At 49.0% G+C, this 22464-nt stretch overlaps 1 protein-coding gene across 6 annotated transcripts in view; it reads left to right on the forward strand.

Annotated features, from left to right (window-relative positions):
• The window catches only part of DENND2B (DENN domain containing 2B), a 160770-nt gene that overhangs the window by 79829 nt on the left and 58477 nt on the right, over positions 1-22464 (forward strand). The window contains exon 1 of one of the 6 annotated variants that reach the window (XM_037050133.1): positions 806-937. The exons of 2 other annotated variants lie outside the window; for them this stretch is intronic. The gene's annotated coding sequence lies outside the window, so the exon portion shown is untranslated. Of the gene's footprint in view, positions 1-805; positions 938-19733; positions 19925-21310; positions 21318-21640; positions 21948-22464 lie in introns of those variants that run through there. 3 more of the 6 variants (XM_037050130.1, XM_037050131.1, XM_037050132.1) reach the window with 3 other exon arrangements.

Raw genomic sequence — 22464 nt, forward strand, 5'->3', positions numbered from 1 at the left:
GCCGTATGTGTGTTGGAGTTCCCACCAGCACTAAGTATTCCAGTTCACACATGGTTGCTGTTTGGTATGTTTTAGTCGAGTGCACATGTGATTGTATGTGTGTGTGGAGGGAGGAGAGACTCCTAACAATTTTGTACCCTTCTCCTGCTCTAGTGAGTAAAGAACCAGGCTTAGCTTGACATAGTCCTGCAGAAGAGCAGCCAAGCTGCTGACCCGGGTTGCAGTGGGGAGAGCATGAAGCCTGTCCTGTTGTGGGAGCAGGAACCTTGAGTCTGAGAGTTCCATCGGGACGTTTTTGGGCTCAGGGAGTTAGGCTGCCTGCGTTCTGTGCGCTGCAGGGAGAGGGTTTTGGAGGAGTATGGGAAAAGGAAACACTGAGAAAGCTCTTGGCAGAGGTAGGAGCAGAGGGACTGGAGAGTGTGGCGACTCTGTGGTGAGGGTTTTATTCTCGTCAAGTCAGGCTGGCCTCTTTCCTCCCTCCCTCCCAGGGCGGGGCTGCAGTTGGATGAGGGCGAACACGACAGGCATGATATTTGCCGTTCTTCCTGTCCTGGGACCTGGTATCATCATCCAGCTCTTCATCTCAAACAGCCTCCTGTCTCATTCTGTCCAACTACTGTTTGTCTTGAAGGTCTGGCTCACATTTCCTCTCCCACGGAAATCCTGTCCCGAGCTACTCCAGCCCCTCCACTCCCACCTATTGTACTTCAGAGTGCTTTTGGTCTGCCTCTCGCATTTGAATTATTTCCTATTGCGTCTCGTTTCCCTAAGTTAGTCTGTGAGCTCCTTGAGTACAAGAATCACCTCTCATGTTTTCTTCTCTCTGTGGAAACAGAGCAGTGATCAGCAATTACTGTTGATTTCATTGAGGAGCCGAATACTAGAACCTGGAGGATTATCTGTAACAGAATAACTGAAGATGGGAAAGGACATAAAGGTAAAACTTGGGCTGGTTCTCTTGGGCTGGAGTCTGGGTCTGGAGACAATGCCTGCTCATCTGTACAGCCTCCTGGTATGCAAGGGAGGAGGGAGGGCTTCCTGAGCTCTGGCTTTGGAAGCCTGCTTTCCCACAGTAGTCAGCACCTGGGCAGGTAAGGGGATGAGGTAGTCAGGGTGTGAATTCCAGAGAAGGAGAGGGAGGGCTGGTGGCTGATGCCCACGTGGCAGTGACAATGCCCGCACCCTGAGGACGTGAGGCTGTAGGCACCATGAGAGACTGGAACTTGACTCATCCTTGACCAGCCTCTTCCCTGAGCTGGAAGCAGGACTGGGAGCAGCAAGCCAGTTGGCTGACCTGCCTTTTCTGCCTTAAAGTACTTTGTTTCTGTTGCTAGCAACAGACATGGGTAGTATAAATAAAATACAGACTGCTCAGGCACATAGATATGTGAAGAGACTGAAACTCTGAGTTGTTAGGGGCAGGGGGAGGGCCTGAGTGGAAGGGGGCTAAAAATGTGCAGCTAAGCCTCTGAGGATACTTAGTATGCCCTGGGCCCTCTCTCCAACTTTGGGCATTGGCCTACTGGTAGGGGTGGCTGGGTCGGGGGCAGCCTGGCAGTCAAGGAGGAGATGACACTCTCCAGATGCCACAAGTTTCAAAGGCTAGTTGCTTGCCTCTGTTGGATGCAAAGCTTTGCTCAGGCAGACACTCCTCCAGGCTAGGAGCTGGTGACCTGAGGGCTGATGGCAGCTTCTTCCCTTCTGTCCTGCCTTCTCTTTGAGGCTTTGCTCATTGATCCCTTGGGGCGCTCACAGGTGGTGTACATTGGTCAGCAGCAGCCTTGGCCTTTCCGGCAATCCTGACTATAAAAGCCCCCTGAGGTCTGAACACCTAAACAAGTGACTGGTGGTTTGGGTAAGCTCTGGAGAGGTGAGCGCTTCCTTAGCATGGACTTAGACGGATTCAGCCTGCCGAGAGGGGTGGTCTTATCAGCGGGAGGCTGAGTAGTTAGTGCCAGAAGAAATAACAGTTACATCTCTTATCAGATGGGCTTCTTCAGATAGGTTGTGATGAGGAAGACAGTGGGTCTCCATTGCTAGAAATACAAATAGGGACAGATTAGGTGTTCTCCCTTCCTCCCTGGTTCTCAAAGGTATCTGAGGTTACACCTGGAAAACCTCTTCCGTTTCTGACTTGGGAGGGGGGCGGGTAAAGGAGCTTCGGTGATAGGATATGTCATGTTATGTCCCAGTTACTATGTTTATTACTACAGGAGTTAAAGGACCAAGATACATGTTACCTCTTTTGATAATTTAGGAGGTATGCAAGACATTCCCTATAATAATAGCAACCTAACTTATATTCCAAGAACTTGTCTTGACTAGGGCAGAGAGGAGTGGCATTACTGTTCGGGTCTGGGAATTGCGTCTTGCCCTGGAGAGGCCTGAGGGGGTCGCCTCCATGTGACCTCCATCACCCCAGCAGTCTCTGTGGCAGGAGGTCTGGAACCTCTCGAGGAAAGCATTGGTCATTTCCCTCTGTTCTCTGGCTTAGGGCAGGACTGTGAGGCTCTGTGCCTGGTCCTTAGCAGGAGGAGTTGATGAGGGCTATTATTGAATGGGGTGGGACCCAGCTTAGCTGTGAAGCTAATAAAACTTCAAAGCCAGGCAGAAGGCAGCGCTACTCAAGCTGGTCATAGAATGATAGTTCTTGCAACAATACGCTCCAAACCACCAGGCCTGGCTGGCTTCTTGGAAAGGTTGAAGGACAGGCAAGAAAACCTCACCCCACTGTACTTTATGTCTCATGCTCACCACGACCCCCACAAGTATCTCAACAAGCTGCCCGTAGGGTCTGGTGGCTGACTCCCTTACCTGTGATTCAGGTGAGCAGGGGGGTTCATGTTGAAGGCCTGCCCACCAGTTAGGAGCCTGTAGGATTGTGTTGTTTTCCTTACTGTGTCCTCAGTGCCTGGCCTAGTGCCTGGCACAGAGCAAGTACTTGGTCATTGTTTGGGGATGGAATGATTTCCCAGCCTCTGTTTAAGAGGGACCTTCGACTGGGCCTTGGAGCGCAGATAGGACGTGGATAAGCAGAGAGGAAGGAGAGTGCTCTAGACTGGACATGGTCTCAGCACAAAAGCACAGGGGCAGTAATGGACATTTTTGGAGCAGGTATCCTGTCTGGAGAGAGAAGTGCATTTATGTGTATGTCTTTGAGTGGAGGAGCATGAAGGGCAGGGGGTTAGGGAGGAGGGTGGTGCAAGAGGAGAAAGGAAGAGGGAATGGAGGTTGGTGTGTAGCATTTGACAAGGTGCTGGAGGAAGGGGAGGAATCTGGATGCAGTGGAATTGGCAGTTAAGGACCCCAGAGGAATGACATGATGCTATGGATGCTCCAGGATGCTAAGTTTGCCACTTATGAGCAAGGAGGACTGGAGATGGAAGAATAGAGGGAACTGATAATGATAACAGTAATACTTCATATTTATTTGGTGCTTCCCATGGGCTGGCACTTGATAAAGCACTCCATATATATATAATCAGATCACTGTAGTAAACTAGATATGAGGTGATGAGCTGGAAAAAATTGCACAAAGATAATACAGTTAGTATCTTCATATTTGGCTATGTTTGGCTCTTATGTGGTTAAATAAGAAATGGCTCCAAGGACATCTTCCTGGGCTCTGCTTCCGAAAACTTGTCCTTGAAGCTGGAACTGTTATCTGGCATGGCTGGGCTGCTGAGCTTTCGCATACTGCCTGCCAGGAACTAATGTCCTTGGGCCTCATCTGGGGTGTGTCCCCAATTCAGCCATCTGGAAGGTCAGTGAAATTAGCCACTAGAATGTGCCCATTAGTGCTTCGAGGGGTTACAACCTGTCAGTGGAATCCTAAGCCTGGGAAATGCTTCTCTCACAGGGCTTTTCAAAGTTGGAACAGGCTAACTTCTAGTACTGAGTGATCCCTTATTTGGACACTAAATTTTCAGGGTGAGATTGGACTTCTGCTTTGGTTTAGGGGAGTGTTTTAAGAATCTGGTATCCGTGTGAGAGTGAGTGATATCAAAGAGAGAACGTAGCATCAGAGCCGTACCTTTCTTTCTTCACGTGATTCTCTTCCTGGCCTCCAGCCCATCCACTTATAAGACCAGACTGGGGCCCTTGTCCCTTCACCTGTCCACTGTCCCCTCACCTCAGTTTTCCCAGGGGGGACATGGACAGCACATCGTGGAGCCAGGGTGGCTGAGGCTCAAGAGTCTGGCTCCAAGGGTTGGAGATGACTTCATGCTCAGCTTTGGGGCTTGTCTCTTGGCTTTGAGGAACTCATTGTGCCCATTGACTGGGTGGATTTGCAGTGAGACCAGGAGGGTGCAGGGAGGGGTGAGGGGGTAGGGATGGGCAGTAGCCGTGTTTCGGAGAGTGAAGAATCTTTTGTGGCAACTTCGAGAGCATATTTGCTCTGCCCATCCTGTACTGTGGACAGCTTATCATACTGGAAGCCCAACTCTGTCATCCTCTGGCTTTCCTTCTGGTTGACCCCTGCCAACCTCAGGAAAGTAATTCAGCTCACGGCAGTGACATTGGATGCTGTTGGAGGAAGGGAAAGCAGGAAGAAGAACATATTTCTGTCAACAAAGGTGTGCTTTCACTAGTTGGAACTTGCTGTAAGGCAGCCTTCAGCTCTTTGGGTGATTACTATGGGCTTAAAGTGTAATGTCATAAGTGGAAGAGGCTGTAAATCATGAAGACAGGTAGGGCTGTGGAGTGAGGTAGGGTCTCCAACGGCAGTTGCCAGGAACCCCAGGTAAAGGCTGACTGAGCTGAGAAACTGCTACTGTCCAGGAAGAAAGCACTTTGGAAGTGGTAATTCCTTTGCGTGCGATATCTTATTTAATCTGCCCAGCAACATGTTGTGGTTGGAACTGTCATCTCCATGTCATAGATGAGGAAGCCGAAGCTTAGAAAGGTTAGGTAACTCCTCCACGGCTTCATTGCTAGTAGGGCCACGGCTGGAATGTATACCCAAGGCCACCCTTTCCCCCTTATTCCTTGTAGAAGAAACCAAGCCATTGATTTTAGAAGACTTTTTATTTGAAAATGGTTTTAGGCCCTGGCTGGTGTAGCTCAGTGGATTGAGCTCAGGCTTGTGAACCAAAGGGTCGCCAGTTCAATTCCTGGTCAGGCACATGCCTGGATTGCAGGCCAGGTCCTCAGTTGGGGGAACATGAGGGGCAACCACACATTGACATTTCTCTCCTTCTCTTTCTCCCTCCCTTCCCCTCTCTCTAAAAAAATAAATAAATAAAATATTTAAAAAAATAAAATAGTTTTAGATTTACAGAAAAGTTGTACGGATAGTACAGAGAGTTCCTATAGTCCCTGCAAGCCATTCATGTTATATATGCCCTGAGTGGAACTGAACTTGCAACCTTTTTGGTGTGTGGGATAATGCTCCTACCAACTGAGCCATCTGGCCAGGGCTTGGCTAGGATTTTTGAAAGTCTGTCAAAGTATGTTATTTATTCCCCAACCCCACTTCATTTCAGCTCTGCTATGCTGGGCTAGAGCTGGCTTTGACATCTACTTTCCGAGTTAAATACCCTACTTTCTGACTCCGTCAGTAGGGTTGGATAACAACCGAGTTTTAGAGAGTCAGGGAAGGCAGGTAGCTAAGGGAGATGCTTAGCAGTGTGGCTTCTGGACATTCTTCTGTCTGATGGGGCGGGACCAGGGAGTGTTAATAGTTTCAGCTGGTGCCTTGTGGTCTGCAGCCAGAGCCCTCCTAGGGACACAGGGAGTATCTGTGTGGTGAGGGCTGTTCCCTTGGATGCTCTCTGGAGTCCCTCCTTGCACTGTGCAGAGTGGTTTGTGGTAGTCGCTGCTCTGGGCCTAGGCCCCAGTCTGCAAGCAGGCTGGCCGGCTGGCTGGCTGCGGGCAGTGGGTGTGCTTCGCTTTGGGGCCCCCAGCACATTCTCCATTTAAGGGAAAGGGGTCTGTGATCTCCTTGGCTTTGGGTGTGAATGGGCTGGCCCGAAGTTTGCTCGTGGCCTTTGCTAGATGTGCTTTTTCAATGAGATCATTCCAGAATTACATTCCTATGAAATTATATTTCAGTCAGGACGTGAAGCTGGATTTGTGTTAAAGCACTGGCACTAACACTCAGGGCTCAGAGCGGGGCAGAAGCGAGAATAGGGATAAACAGCATTTATTTAGAAGGAGGGAAAGGCGCAGGAGAGAGAAAACAATTGTTAAAGGATTTTGCATTTAAAAGTAGTACACTGTAAGCAGAGCTAGCGAGTCAAGATTGCCACTCAGCGCAGGGAAAGGCATACGTGATGTTTGTTGTCCCAGCGGCCTGCCACCCCCAGGCAGTGTAGGCTTGCTGTCCTGCGTCTCATTTTTCTCTCCTCCCTTTGTCTGCCTGTCTCTGTGTCTCTCTGCCTCCGTCTCTCTCTGACTCTCTGAAACACACACACGGCGCCTCCCTGCTGGCGGTGTGACATTCTCATACTTGATGTACTGCCCTATGTGCTGCTCCCTCAGCTCAGAATGCCCTTCTCTCCCTTTTCTGCCTAGAAAACTCTAGTCACTCTGCATAACTGTGTCAGCATTGCCGTCTCCAAAACCTATTGCATTGCCCTCCAAGAGAGTTGTTTTCTGGTGCCTCTGTGCTGTCCCTCCCCTGTGTGTCCCCCTCTTCCTGCCCTCTTCACTTGGTGTATTTGGAGGGCAAGGAGCATGTTGCCTGGTACCCAGTGCAGTGCTTGGTAAACAGTAGGGGCTCGTGAAATGGCTGTTGAAGGAAGGAACTGAGTGCGTGAAGAGTTGGGCGTAAGTGAAAGTTGGGTGCTGTGGTCAGGGCAAGCCACAGCAGGGTGGCTAACAGCTCAAGTGACACCAGAGGTCAGGAGAATAGAGTGTCAGACCTGCAGAAGAGGTGGCGTGTGGTGGGGGGACATGTACAAGAGCATGAAGGAGTTTGTGCAGTCGTAAGACAGTCAGCCCAGTGGGTTCTAGGTTCCATAGACAGAGTTCTGGGATTCAGTCTGAATTCAGCCGAGGTCAGATGGAATGACTTCCCAAGGAGTCTTGAGAAACTGTGGCAGGACGGAGAGGAAAGAGTGCCGGGTTTGGAACTGGGGGCTCTGGGTGGTGGTGGCAGCAGCACACTCAATGGCAGCAACAGCAACAGCAACAGCAGTAATGTAGTCCTTACTGTGGGCCAGACACCACTTCTAGCCCTTTTTGTATGTTAGCCCAGGGCTTGTGGACCAGTGCCAGTCCATGGCCTGATAGGAACTGGGCTGCACAGCAGGAGGTGAGCGGTGGGCTAGGTGTTGAAACTTTGCTCCCTTGCATTACTGCCTGAGCTCCGCCTCCTGCCTATCCGACAGCCCCCGGCCCCGTCTGTGGAAAAATTGTCTTCCACGGAACTGATCCCTGGTGCCGAAAAGGTCTGGGATGGCTGTGTTAGCCCATTGATCCTCTAATTGTTGCCATGCGAAGAACTGTGCTCACACAGCAACGAAGTAGTTCTAGACCTGGTTCTGCGTGTAGTAGTTGATAGACTTTGGGGCAAGAATGCCTTTCTGAGCCTCGGTCCCCTTTGTAAAATGAAGAAAAATACCTATGGCATTTACTTCCCGGGCTTGTTTTAAGATGAGAGAACGTGTGAAAGTGTCTTTGGAAAGGATAAAGTGCTCTAAGGTATTGTGGAGGCAGCACTGGGGAAGGAGGGAACTTGCATCCGCTATTTCAGACTGGACTCATACATAGCCTGTATAGGCTGCCCTGAGTGTGGGCCTCGACTGTGTTTCACAGCCTCACTGGGCTGGCCAGTGGCTCAGTCTTTGATTCTGTTTAGAATCAGAATTTGAGCTGCCATTAAAGAAACCAGTTTTTCTTGGAGTCAAATGTGTATATGAAATGTCACTAGTGGCATATTGTTAGGGCTAACCAGCCCTTCCCTCCTAGCCAGGGATGTAGGAGGAAGCAGGGTGGTGGTGGGCATTTGCACAGGGGAGAATTATCCGTTGGGCCTTTGGGAGCAGTGAGGCAGCTGCAGCTGGTGGCAGGGAGGCTGGCTCGGAGATGTGGCCAGGTCAGTTCCCATAGCCCATGGCACAGCAGTGGACTGCGGGATTCCGTGGGCGGGTGGGTTGGACCCATTTTTCCTCAGGTGAGAAGTCTGGGGAGTTTTTAGAAGTTGTTTCATAGACTGGGGAGGCTGTGCTACCGGGCCCTACAGGAGCATGTATGTATGTATGTATATACACACACATATATACACACATACATACACATGTGCGCACACACACACACACACATACATACACAGTGGAATATGCTTCAGGCATAAAATAGAATGAAATCTTGCCATCTACAACCACATGGATGGACCTAGCGGGGGTATTATGCTAAGGGAAATAAGTCAGACAAAGACAAATGCCAGATGATTTTACTTGAATGTGGAATCTACAAAAACAAAATAAACAAGCAGAATAGAAACAAACTAACAAAAAAGGAGTTGCTTGACATTGCTATTGCAATGAAGTTGGCCATTTTCATGGGCTTTGGGCCCACACATGTGCCATTGCTTGGGCTTGGGGAGTGTGCTGAGCCCGGCAGTGGATGAGGAGCAGGCGAGGGGGATGGATGGAGAGGGGCACATGTCCTTGTGCAGCCGAGGAGGAGCGGTGTGGTCCTTCTGAGGCCCGTTGCTAACGAGAGTTGCTTGGCCCTCCTGTGAGCCCAGCTCAGAGTGCCTCCAGCCTGATAGTTGCCTGGATTGGCCACGATGCCTGTGTGAGTAATTATAGGTCACTGAACAGAACCACTAGTCAGCTACATCCCTCAAAAATGCCTAATTGCAGGCTGCAAATATGAAAATATACAAGAGCTTAGACGCATGTCATAGCTCATTACAGAGAGCAATGGCATGAGTCAGATGTGACTTGGGTGGCTTTTGGGTGTTGGGAGCTGCTTGGGGAACATGCTGCCTGGCCCAGAAGAAGCCTCCCCTGTGGGAGTCATATTCCCCATGCTTCCCACAGGGAGACTGGGGACTCAGGGAAAGGGGAACAAGTACATGCTGTGACCACAGCTTGCTCTTCATATGTGCGCTTGCACAGTTAAATGAATGGGTTTACCTGAAGGTAGATTTGACTTTTGTTTGGGAATTATTTCCACCACTAGTTTACAGACCACATTGGAGAAGGTCACATTTAAGTCTCTGGATGCTTGGCATTTGTAAATCTAATGTTTTGGGGTTTAACTATTTCTGACACTCACGAAGGTCTGTGATATGCAGTATGTAAATTGCTGGCTTTGAAGTTTGGAGCAGTGCTGTAAGGACTCAGGGAAGCAGGGAGCCTTGTTGCATGGGAGCCTGTCTTCATGCCCAGCATCCGCTTGTCTGCTGAGCTCTGCGGACCTCCATTCAGAACTAAGCTGTGCATTTATGAGGCAGGTGAAACGGGCAAGGACAGGATTTTTTTTTTTGAGCTCTCAACAACAAAAAACATTCTGGAAGATGTCTCATCTCCCTTCCTCTTTGCCTAATTTTTTTTTTAAGACAAGGATTCTTAAAACAAGTCTCTGGAAGAACTCTGGTAGCTTGTCAACCCCCTAAAATGGTTGATAGAAATTTATGTGCATATAAATTTTCTGTGGAGGTTCCTACGGTTTATTAAGATATTCACAGGGTGTTATGACCGCAAAGTGAATGACAACTACTATACTCTAGGGTGGAGATTTGGGGCAGTCTCATTGCATATCCCCTTTGATATCAAGGCTCTGCAGTGTACTTGACAGTTACTGCTTATTCTGACCTAAGATGAAGTTCTGTAGTTTGCACCATTTTTTGTCACATGGCTCTAAATGAGTTAGCACCCTTGAAGGACGCACACGTTCCTTCAGAGAAACTCCAGGAATATTTCAAGGACTTTGAGGGCAACTTGCAGATGGGAATTTTGGAATGTTTTGAGACTGCATTGGAATAAAAGCGCGGGCCTCTAAGGCTACTTTGAAGAGGATGATACCTGGTATATTGTATACAGTGGTCTCCCCTTACCCATGGTTTCACTTTCTATGGTTTCAGTTACCTGTGGCCAATTGTGGTCCTAAAATATTAGATGGAAAATTCCAGAGATAAACAACCCGGGAATTTTAAGTTGCGTACTGGTCTGAGTAGCAGGATGAAACCTTGCACCTTTTTGCTCTGTCCTGCCCAGGAGAATTATCACTTTGTCCATTGTACTCATACTGTGTACCGTGTCACCAGGGACTGGTTCCAGGGCCTCGTGTGGAAATCAAAATCTGTGGATGCTCAGGTTCTTTATATAAAAGTGGCATAAGACTACTTCTGGCCAAGATGGAGGCGTAGGTAGACACATTGTGCCTCCTCGCACAACCAAAATAAGGACAACAAAAATTTAGAAACAAAAAACCAACCAGTACTGACAGAAAATTAAACTGTATGGAAGTCTGACAACCAAGGAGTTAAAGAAGAAACATTCATTCAGACAGGTAAGAGGGGTGAAGTTGGGAGGCTGGGTGGAGAGAACTCTCGGCAAAGTGGCAGCTGAGACCCTGGGCATGCCAGGTGGCAGCAGGTGGACCCAGTGAGGTGGCGGATTGTGGAGGGGCACAGTGCACAAGGTGGCTAGCAGACCAGCAATCCCACAGTCACACGCAGATAAATAGGCGAAACTGGGGAGCAAGACAGACCTTGCAACCCAGGGCTCCAGCTCAGGGAAATAAAGCCTCAAAACACCAATTGAAAACATCTGTGGGGGTTGAGCTGCCAGGAGAGACTCCCAGCCTCACAGGAGTTTGTTGGAGAGACCCACAGGGCCCTAGAATGTACACAAACCCACCCACATGGAAATCAGCACCAGAAGGGCCCAATTTGCTTGGGGGAAGTGGCAGAAGGGACTGAAATCCAGCAGAGAGTGGAGCAAGCACCAGTGTTCCCTCTCGGACCCCTCTCCCACATATTTCGTCACAACCCAACAACTGGGTCTCCCCACCCAGGTGAACACCTAGGGCTCTGCCCCTCACTATGTAACAGGTACATCAAGACAAAAAATGGCCCAACCGAAAGAACAGATTAAAGCTCCAGAAATAATACAACTAAGTGACGAAGAGATAGCCAGCCTATCAGATGCAAAGTTCAAAGCACTGGTGATCAGGATATTCATAGAATTGGTTGAATTTGGTCTCAAATTAGATGAACAAATGAAGGCTACACTAAGTGAAATGAAGGAAAATGCACAGGGAACCAGTAGTGATGGAAAGGAAACTGGGATGCAAATCAATCAAGTGGACCAGAAGGAAGAAACAACCAAACAGAAAAAAAAGGAAGAAGCAAGAATTAAAAAACATGAGGAGAGGCTTAGGAACCTCCAGGACATCTCTAAACATTCTAACATCCGAATTATAGGGGTACCAGAAGGGGAAGAGGAAGAGCAACAAGTGGAAAACTCATTTGAAGAAATAATAAAGGAGAACTTCCCCATTCTGGCAAAGGAAATAGACTTCCAGGAAGTCCAGGAAGCTCAGAGAGTCCCAAAGAAGGTGGACCCAAGGAGGAACACACCAAGGCACATCATAATTATATTAGCCAAGATTAAAATGAAGGAGAGGATCCTAGAAGCAGCAATAGATAAGAGGACAGTCACCTATAAAGGATTTCCCATCAGACTGCCAGCTGATTTCTCAAAAGAGACCTTACAGGCAAGAAGGGGCTGGAAAGAAGTATTCCAAGTCATGAAAGGCAAGGACCTACATCCAAGATTGCTCTATCTAGCAAAGCTATCACTTAGAATGGAAGGGCAGATAAAGTGCTTCTCCGATAAGATCAAATTCAAGGAGTTCATCATCACCAAGCCCTTATTATATGAAATGTTAAAGGGGCTTATCTAGGGGAAAGAAGATTAAAAAACCTGTACAGTAAAGTGACAACAAACTCATGATTATTAACAACCACACCTAAAACAAAAATAAAGACAAACTAAGCAAACAACTAGAACAGGAACAGAACCACAGAAATGGAGATCACATGGAGGGTTAGGAACGGGAGTGGCAGGAGGAGAGAGGGGGAGAAGGTACAGAGAATAAGTAGCATAGATGGTAGGTAGAAAATAGGGGGAAGGTAAGAATAGTATGGGAAAGTAGAAGGTAAAGAACTTATAAGTATGACACATAGACATGAACTAAAGGGGGGAATGTGGGTGGGAGAGGGTGTGCAGGGTGGAGGAGAGTGAAGAGGGAAAATGGGACAATTGTACTAGCATAATGAATAAACCATATTGAATAAAAAATAAAGTGGCATAATATTTGCACATAACTGATATACATCTTCCTGTATTCTTTAAATTATCTGTAGATTACTTATCATATCTAATATAATATAAATGCTGTGTACATGTCAGCAACAATGTAACTTTAAAAAGTGTGCCTTTGTATTGATTCCCAGTCTTTGTAAACTCCTTCAAGTGTGTGCTGTTAAATTGAGACAGCCACATCAGGATAGAGTCTGTCACAGGATATGCCATGAAGCACAGAATGAGGGGGGACTGAGCAAACATCAGGGGACCTGGGAAAGCACCAAGTGACCAAGACAACTCTGTGAGACAAAAACGCGCAGAGGAGGCATCCATGTGTCACCAGCAGAGCGCCACCTGTGTGCCAGAGCAGTCTGCCCTGCGTTCAAAGGCACTTGTAATAAATGTGTCCTGGAAAGCCCGAAAACTGGCTTTCGGTAAACAGTGAGACAATAAAAATAAAAGAATAGTTCTGACGTGCAGCAGGCTGCATATGCAGATGCAGAACCTGCGATCCTGGGGCCAGCTGTACACTCTCCGCCCGTCAGTCACTTGGTAGCTGTGTTCGTGATCTACAGTTGAGGGGGCTCCGTGCCTGTCAGAAGGTCAGCGGCAGCTTGACCTTCAGCTACATCGTTCACCTTGCTCCATCTCATGCCCTGGGCCTGCGTCATCTCACAGCTTCGCAGAAGGGTGAGGACAGTAGCACAACCAGAGATGCTGAGGGAGAGGGAGACACCACATTCATAGAACTTTTATTCGGTATAATGTTCTCATTGTTCTACTCTATTATTAGTTATTGTTGTGAATCTCTTACTGTGCCTAACGTATAAACTTTGTCATAGCTGTAGAGGATTTGGTGCCATCTGAGGTCTCAGGCACCCACTAGGGGTCTTGGAACTTACCTTCTGCAGGTAGGCAGGCACCACTCTATCGTTATTGCTGAATGAGCTGTTTCACTGCTTGTAGTTATACTTTCATGCCCTCGCCAGTTGGAATCAAGGCTGCAGCTTTAGCGCAACCTAGGCAAAGAAGATCTTGGGATTATTTCTTTGAAAATTGTTCTGTAGTAACTATGTTGTCATGCAGATGGACCCCAGAAGATCATTGCTTGAGGTTGACGGGGGAATTTTAAGTTCCTTGAGAGCAGTGCAGGTATTGGAAATAACCTCACATTACCTAGGTGAGCCATACTTATTCACTGGGGGGCCGGGGGAGCTCCCCTTCCCATAGGGCCTACTTTGTCTCGTCAGGGTGGGGGTGGAGGGCTTCCGTAGATGAATGCCTAGGTGCTCGCTCTGGTCTGGTGCAGTCCGGCACAGTGCTGCCTTAGCGCGAAGCCTCTGCCCAGCTGAGAAGGCAGCCTTAGCTTGGCCTACATTTCCTGGCTTATAGGTAGTAGTGGTGGTGGGTAGGATTTTCTGTGGCTTTTGGGATCTTCTTTCCTCTCGGTTTAAAATGTTTTAGTTATCTCTAAGAATCAAGGAGTCTCAGTATTGGAAGGGACCTTCCATACCACCTGTGCTAATTTACAAAGCTGGAGGAGGGGTGGGGGCGTGAGACAGTCTAACCTCATCTGCCCCTTTCACTGTTGTGTCCCCAGTGTCTTAACGGAGTGAGTGGCTTTTGGTGGGGATTCAAAAAATACTTATCAAATGAGCAAGTTCCAGTAAACACTACAACCTCAGCAGAGCAATATCATTGCTTTATTTGTTTATTTATTTCACAGATGTTAATAAGCTCCTACTATGTGCAAGCTCTGGGATATACTATGGTAATAAGATGGTCCTTATCCTTGAGAGCATAGTCTGTAATTGAGAAGTAAGGAATTAAAAAACAAACAAACTACAGCCTGTAATTGGAATTTAAGAATAAAAAGTTCTTCCTCATTTTGGCTATTCTGATCTTCTCATTGTCTGAAGTCTCTTTGGGGGACCACAGCAAGTCCATTTGGGGGGCACGTAGTCCCTTTTGCACTTGAGAGCCTTTCAGAATTCTCAAGGCCATTGCCAGCTCCCCCTGTCCGCAGACAGCTTCCCCGTGAACACTCTCAGGTGCTGTAGTTATTCCTCAAGGGATGTGTTTTCCAGGGCCCTCTGCATCCTGCTTGCCACCCTCAGGATGCACCCCTGAGTCTGTCCCTCGGACAGTGTGGAGTCCAGAACTCAATATAATATCCCGGGCAATTTCCAGGACATGTTGCAGCCTGGTGCCCTTTGTATGTTTCAGCACCCCCCCCCCCCCCCCCCCCCCCCCCCCCCCCCCCCCNCCCCCCCCCCCCCCCCCCCCCCCCCCCCCCCCCCGCCTACTCCGAGCTCAGACAGTGAATAATGGGAGGAGAGCGTCTTGGACTGGGCAAGACTGAGAACATCTTCACATTTGGATGATCCTGGCATTGAAAACTCCTTTCTTTTGTCTCCTTTCTGCCCTTGCCTGCCCTCCTGCCCCTCCCCCCTTGGTGTAGATGAATCTACCCACAGCCTAATGCCAGTGGCTTGCATTCCCTTTTCTGAGCCACTGCCCTTTATCACCAGGGAAATTAGCATAAAAAAGCAAATTTCATTTCTATAACTTTATTCTATTTCTGCCCTTTGTCACATTTTCTATCTCCCCGCTCCCAAAATCGATGAAAGTTGAGTCTTGTGACATCACAAAAGTTGACCATTGTATCAAAAGCTGTGATGTCACCAGCAGAGGATCATGACTTCAGGGAAGAATGGAGGGAGGGACTGTGTGGGGCAAGATGTCCGTTGTGAACAAAGAAGTTATTTTCATGTAAATGTTCACCCCGAAAGCCCACTTGGCCTTTCAGTGGTTGGGCTGTCAGTGGAAACCCTCTCCTAGATTCCCATTGCTCCCTCCCCCTTGGACTAATGGTTTTGTTGGTAGACATTACCCAAGTCTGGGCACGTGTGGAAGTCCCCCACTGGCTGGCCTCTGGGCAGGTTTTAGGTTTGACTCATAAACAGAGCTTTTCAGGGAGGGAGTTCTGAGGAGAGCCTGGGAGCCTGGGGCGAAGCTGGAGTAGATGCACAGCCTCTGTCTGGGTGAGCAGGGAGCCCCTTCTGTTCAGGCCGAGGGGCACTGTTCTGTGAGCCACTGTGGGAAGCCTGGGTGTGCCGTCCTTCGTCCTGACGCCTGGTCCTGACGCCTGTTTGTCTGTCTGCCTGCTGCTGGGGCAGGGTTGGACCTGCTCTGGGAACTCCTTCTTGGCTCCTGCATGCAGACTTACCCAAACCTGCTGCAGGAGTTCCCAAACTTTCTCAGGTCATGGATCCGTAGAGTTTCAGGAATTTTTCACAGTGCCCATAGGCCAAAAGGAAACCTGAGTTTCGTTTACTAAGTACTTAGGTCTAAATAATATAGTAGGTGCGTAGCCATTTGAAAGAATTATACATAAAGTCGAAGGAAAATATTATTTCCTTCTAAAATAACCACAATTACTAACTCATGGGATATTCTGGGCACTGCACAACATCTCACATCTTGGAGTTGGACTGAATGCTGCCATCCTCGCTTCCTGTTCCACATTGCTTTTCACTTGGTCCTAACATTTTTAAAAAAATTACAGCAGCTGCTGAAAAACACAGCTTCACAAAGAAATGACATTGTTGAAAAGCAGGTAGTGCAATCTAATGCCAAAACTGGCAAGTCTTGGGGTGTCTGACAAATGTTGGGTATTGCTCTGTTTCCCTCAGAAATGTGAACTGTCTTGCAGCACGCCGGCAATCCACTGCAGTGCTGCTGGGCCCCTGGCACCCAGCTGGAGAGCCACAGACCTGAAATTGCCAAGTAGTGCTTGTTTAAAGGAGCAAAAAGGGGCAAATTGTGACCCTGTCATGATGCTTAAAGAAGTTGGGCAGGAAAAAACATACAATAAAAAATGAAAAGAAGAGACTCTTTCATTAGGTATATTTAAATAAAAGTTTGGATGTCAAAGAAAAAAAGTTGGACAGATGGATGGACTGAATTCCCTTGTCTGCAGTCTCAGCTGCTGCTGAGAAGGGGCAAGATGTCCCTTGAGACATCTGGGCCCAGTTGTAGGGGGAGGTCCTCGCTCTGACCAGGATCTGAGTTGGGAGTGCCTCCGGCCCTAAGTGAGGAGGACTGGCGGGGCAAAACTCCTGAAGAACTTCAAGAGAGGAGCATCTTTTATATTTATGTCATGTTGATTCAGGGCCCTGTGATACTTGGCTTCAAGAAAAATGGGTTTTTAACACCAAGAGTTTAGGGGCCAGAAACGGGCTGCAGGAGTGTGCCTGGGTTGGAGGCTTCTTGCCATAACATGTGACAGAAGCCAAAGGTGTCCTGTGGAGGCAAAGAGCTCTGCACCAACTCTCACTCCAGGCTCTGCCACTTACTGTGAAACCTGGGCAAATTCCTTAACGTGGCCTCAGTTTCTTCACCCATAAAATAGAGATAATGACAGGTAGATTAAGTGAGATAAATACATGGGTAGGGCCAGCAGAGCCTGGCCTTACATGTACATTTTCTTCCACTTCCTTCCAAAAGTGAGGAACAAAGGGCTTTTCTGCAAAGGGAAGTTCAGCCCTCATGACCTGCCCAACGTCTGCAGTTTGAGAGTTACTCTACTTTTCCTGATAACTTCGCTCTGTGTATTTAGTTTTCTCAAATCTGCCTCACCCTGCAACCTGTGTACCTGCTCTGTTGGTTCCTTTTCACTCTCTAAATGGTGTTTTTTTTTTTAAATGAACAGAGTTCTTATTTAATGTAGTCTGATTTTTCAGTGTTTTCTATTATGGTCATTGCTTTTTGTGCCCTGTTCAAAAATCTCAGCTTGCTTCGAGGTCTCCTTGGCTTCTGCTCACGTTTTTTCTAGTGCTTGCAGTGTTCTGCCTTCTTTATCTTGCACAAGTCCTACAAGACGCAGCCCAGTGTTACTTCTTGCTCCTCCAGGAGCCCTCCCCCACATCCCTCCTGGACACCTCATGACTGTCTTTCTCCTTGCTCCCAGAGCACTGTGTTCACACTTCTGTCCCAGCTCTTGTTACATTGTTCCAGAGTCTTTTCTTTACTATTTTTTTCTCAGGCCAGGATGAGGAGTTGCCCAAGGGCAAGGTGCAGAGTATAGTGCAGTGGCATGCCTGCAAATGGTTCTTAATGAAACACATGAAAATCTTAAATGCTCTCACCATCTATCTCTCTCCCCACTTTGCCAATAGTAGTTCCCAGCTGCCCTTTACCAGTGCCCCCTTTGGATGAGCGTGCAGAGCTCCAGGCAGGTGTGCAGGGCTACCCCAGAGAGTGTGCTCCAGACTGGGAGGGAGCTCACTGCAGTGCTTCAGGGAGGGCTGATCAGTGGTCTCCCAGACAGCAGAGGTCAGGAAGGGGAGGCCTGTAATTCAGTAAGCCCCAGAGAAAGGACCTTGGCCTCTTTCAGCGGAAAAAAGGTGGTAATCTTTGCAGAGAGCAATTTCAGTTGAGTCCTTGGGCCAAAAGCGTCCCTACCCTGGATCTTTTGGATGCACGGAGGGCATGGCCCTCTTTCATTATCTGAGCGGGTGTGGTTGCTACCGGTGAGTCAGACTGAACTGGGAAGGCTGGTGGGATTGGAAGGTGGGCCGGATGGATAATGGAGCCCCACACTGCTGTCCCTGTCCAGGGAGGACAACGCTAAGCTGGTGATGAATGTTCTTTCATTAAAAATATTAATTGAGGGTCTCCTGTGCCCTAGGGACTGTCCTAGGCACTGAGGATACAACTGTGGATGAACACATGAGGCTTTATATAGCCTCATGGAGCTTATATAAGCATAAATGGAAAAGAAAAGTAGTACATTAGATGATGATCAATGCTATGGGAAAAGTAAAATAAAAAATAAAACAAAAGTGTGGAATAGGGCTTGTGGGGGTAGAGGGGTGGTGGGAGATTTTATAAATAGCAATTTTAATACTAATTTTTTATAGTGTGGTCAGGGAAGGAAGACCGCACTAAGAAGGTGACATTTGACCAAAGACCCGGGAGAGGAGGGAGCAGGTTCTCTCAGGGGAGTGTGTTCTAGCTCCAGGACAGAGCAGGTATGAAGGCCCTGAGGTAGGAAGTGCGTGATGTGTTTGAGGAACTAATGAGAAAATGTGGTTGGTGTGGAAGGAGTAAGAGGAGAGAGCAATTGAAGGGGGGCCAGAGATATCATGGGGACCCAGATGATGCAGGGCCTTTTATAAGTCATTGTAAAGATTTTGCCTTTTACCCTGAGTGGTCAGGAGCCAACGTAGGGGTTCTGAGCAGAGAAGTGCCGAGATCGGCGCTCATGCTGGTGGTGGGTAAAGGTGATCGATGATGGTGGTAGCTTACTGAGGGTCTGTTCCGGTGCTTTCTGTTTGCTCAGGGAAGTAGGGAGCAAAGTCAGCTGAAAGAGTGAGAACAAAGGAGAGAGAGTTAAGGCTGAGTTGGGAGAAAGCTAAACCCTTGGCCCAGAGACTTCAACTGTGTTCTCTTTGGGCTCTGAGTATCCTCTGTCTTTTTTATAGATGGTATCACATTAATCTTCATGTCCTCATTGCACAGATGAGGCGTTCTCCCTATGCTACAGATGGGAAGACAGAGGTGAAAGTCCCAGTCCCAGCCCCTTCACCCTTACTGTTTCCGAGTCTTCTGAGAAAGCCGACTTGTGGGTGGTATGTTTTTCTAGGGCAGGGGAGGCATTTTGCCGTCAATCGGGTTGAGTTCAGCTGGACCAGAGAGCATGGGAGGGGTGAGAATGGGGTTGACTTAGGATCAGGAAAAGCTTCAGAAAGTAGTTGACATTTGAAGTAGATATTTCAGAAAGAATGGAGGTGGAGGACATCGACATAGAAGGAGCTGGTTGAACCAGAAAGCTTGGAGGCGTGACATTCCTAGTATGGGCAGAACTTGGCAGCTGGTCTGCTGGGTCTGGCCAGGGGAAGGCGCTGGTGTGAGATACAGGTCTGTGGCCTTTCACGTGTCACCATGACTAGGGACCCACCAAGCTGTTCTTGCCAGAGTGGTTAGCCCCCAGGAGCAGGGCTCTGTGGGGCAAGCCTTAGTTCTACTCTCTTTTTCCCAGTGGTGGCAAGCCGTGGGGCAGAGTGGGCTGAGCTGCTGGCTGAGAGGCTGAGTTCCCAGACTGGCAGAAACAGCTGCTTCTCGGTCTTTAAAACTGTCTTGGAAGCATCCAGATTTTCTTTGGCTTGGGATTGCCTAACAAACCCTCACCCCATTTCAGGCTTTCAGGAAATGTTTAAAACCAGCTTCAAACCTCCACAGAAATCTGTACTAAAGTGGAGAAGGACCATCTGGCAGGAAAGGGGATTGAAAATGGTTGAGGTTGAAAACCCAAACTTCAAGGGCTCTTTGAGGAGGAAGGTTGGGAAAGAGGATGTGGGAGTGACAAGTGGACGGTGAGGAGATGGGAAGAGAGCTTAATTTTGTTTTGGATTATTGTTCAACAACAACAATAATGAAAATCCTCTTTTCCTGTGGCTGGTTGAGGAGGATTTCACCCTCACTGGGACCTGTCAAAATACCCAGCCATCCCTCTGACCTCCCAGCAAAACAGATCCTGGTTCCTCTCCACTGGACTGGGCTCATAATCCCCTCAACACTTTTGCTTGAAAGGCTTTCTGGACCTAGAATCCCAGAACCTGGGCCTGGAATGAAAAGATCCAAGGTACGAGGTAGGTAGAAGCAGTGAGATGGGAAAGGGCCTTATGGAATACACTTGAGAAAATCCCTCCTAGCTCCCTTTCTAAAGCTTTAGAGGCCCACCCACCCAACCTCAAACCCCCTTCCTCCCCTTCCCCTTGTAGCCCTTTGTTTTGGGGCATAGCAGAGCCAAAGACAAAGTTGTGGGCAGATAAACCAGTGAGAGAAGAATCAGGAAAGGAGGGGAGGAAAAGAGGGAGAAGGGAGGAGAAAGCCGACCTACAGGAGATGAAGGCAGATTTCCCAAGAACAGCCCTTCCTCAGGGCTGTGTTGGGTGAGAACTTGCTACTGTGCGGGGTCTAGTGGGACACATGTGAAGACCAGGATTGGCAGAGGGGTGAGGGCGGGAGGCAGGCCGGGGACCAGGTGGGGGAGGCCTACCACTGACAGCTGACTGGGTGGCAGCTACAGTTGGAAAATGCTACCATTTCATAGCTACCGACTTTTGAAAGAGAAGAAGTGCTCCTGGAGGAGTATGGCCAGTGCTTGAATTTGCAGGGCCCTTTGTCATTCTTGCCTTGGACTCCGTGGGGCCCTCTTTTGTCATCAGTTAACAAGTCAGTTAGCAATTATTTGAGCACCTTTCTGGGTGCAGAACTCTGCCAAGTACAGAGATGGAGAGCTAGCTAGTACTTCCTTACAGCTTTCTCAGCTACATGGGGCCAGGAGGGGCCAGGCTGTCAGATCTGTGGGCTGGCTGAACTGCCCAGCAATGCCACAGACCAGCAGGGCTGCACCGGTGAGCTGCTACAGCAAGGCCTGGAGGAGTTAGTCCTGGCCGAACTGTGGCAGGTACACAGAGCCCGTCCCACCTTCTCCCGTCCATGGACACCTGTGGGAGAGAAGGGAAGAATCAAGCTCTCACATTTTTGAGGGCTCTGACTTGGGTACTGAAAAGGCTGTCCTCCTTGGAGCTTGCAGTGGCGACAACGGTGCGGAGACTCTGGGAGGAAGAGGTTAAAGAGCTAGGCCTGTCTGGGATTGTGGGGCAGTCAGTTTGTTGATTATCTCTTCGACCAGGGCCTAGGGATGGAGAAAGGCTGTAGGGGAAAGTCCGTGAAAGGGTCAGGAGGGTCTGAATCAGTGTTCCTGGGGCGGGGGGAGTGGGCAGGTTGGCCTCCAGGAGTCGGACAACAGCTGTGCAGAGCTGTTGGCTGTGAGCAGGCACTCGGGCACACGCAGGGTTTAGCTCACCCCCACCCCCTTGTTCTTCCTTCCCTTTGGGCTGTTTCCTAAGCTATTACTTCCATACCAGAGGTTGATTAAGAAATGAGTGGAACGTAGATGTCGGCAGAAATTCTCACATGTGGTTTGGAGGTTCCTGCTGTCAGCTGTCTCGCCTTCTTACCTGGACGAGGAAAGCAGGATGCCAGGCAGTGTGTCTCCCTGGGTGGAGGCTTCAGCCCCAGCAGAGTGGGAGGCTTCCGTCCTAGTGCCTGCATCTGTTCCTCATCACTCTCAGGGTTCAGATGGCTCCTTCTTCAGGGAGGGACAAGGCGTCCTGTCACGTCCACAGTTAGGCCTGCGGAAGAGATAGACACTCAGAGATGTCACCTAAACAAGGGGCAACAGTGTTTTGCTGTAGGATAAGGAAGTTCATTCTTAGAGGCGGGGCACCCCTCAGGAGGCACTCCCTTCAGAGGCTGACCTCCAGTGCAGCTCTTCTTGGGCCTTGGGGAGAGCCTCCAGATCTGGTGATAGGACTGGCCGGCGGGGAGAGGGAGCACTCAGGAAGTTGGGAGAGTGTTGCAAGATGAAGGCTGTCCTGAGCAGAAGCAGGGCGCCTTCCAGAGGCCCTTTCTTCCAGTGGTACTTGAGGGGAGTAGCTATGGGTTTTCAAGTGGCCAGGAGGCGATGCCCTGCGCTGGAATAGGCTCTTCTGCACTGCTTCAAGCCCAGCTGCCTAGGAGGCTTGTGTGGCTGCCCACAGTGTGATACCTCCCGGCACTTTCCTGCTGGGGCTGCAGAACCCACCTGCTGCCTGCGAGAGCCAGGTACAGAGCTGCGTGAGGCCGGCCAGCTGCAGGCGTTGGGTAGGGAGGGAAACTGGAGAGAGCTTGCTGCATCTGAATGGGCCACTTCTCAGGTGTGGCTTACTGTGGGCATATTGTATAGAAATGCAGGCAGTGATGGCAGATTTTCTGATTTTTCAAGAGAAGCCAAAAATCTGAATTTTTATTTGTATTTGTACACACCTAATTTTTAAAATGTTTGACAAATGGCTCAAAGTTTTTACAAATAAAGGGAAGGCCAAACGAGACATTTTTTTGCTCTTGCCAACAACCAGTTTGTGTCCTTGGGTATAAACTCCCCCCCACCCCCCAGGAACACAAGCAAGGAAAAAGTGAGGGGAGCAGTTGATAGCAACCGGAGGTGGTGGCAGGAAGAGCTGTTGTGAGATACAAGAGCTCTGAGCACACCTTTCACTGGATCTGGTGATGTTCCTACCTGCTCCTTTGCCATGGGGGTCAGCGGGCAGTGCGGGGTGGAAGGAGCTGAGGGGGCGGGGGA

Source organism: Sturnira hondurensis, unplaced genomic scaffold, assembly GCF_014824575.4.
Source record: "Sturnira hondurensis isolate 20B ecotype Veracruz unplaced genomic scaffold, ASM1482457v3 Scaffold0006505, whole genome shotgun sequence".
In the NCBI taxonomy this organism is placed as follows: Eukaryota; Metazoa; Chordata; class Mammalia; order Chiroptera; family Phyllostomidae; genus Sturnira; species Sturnira hondurensis.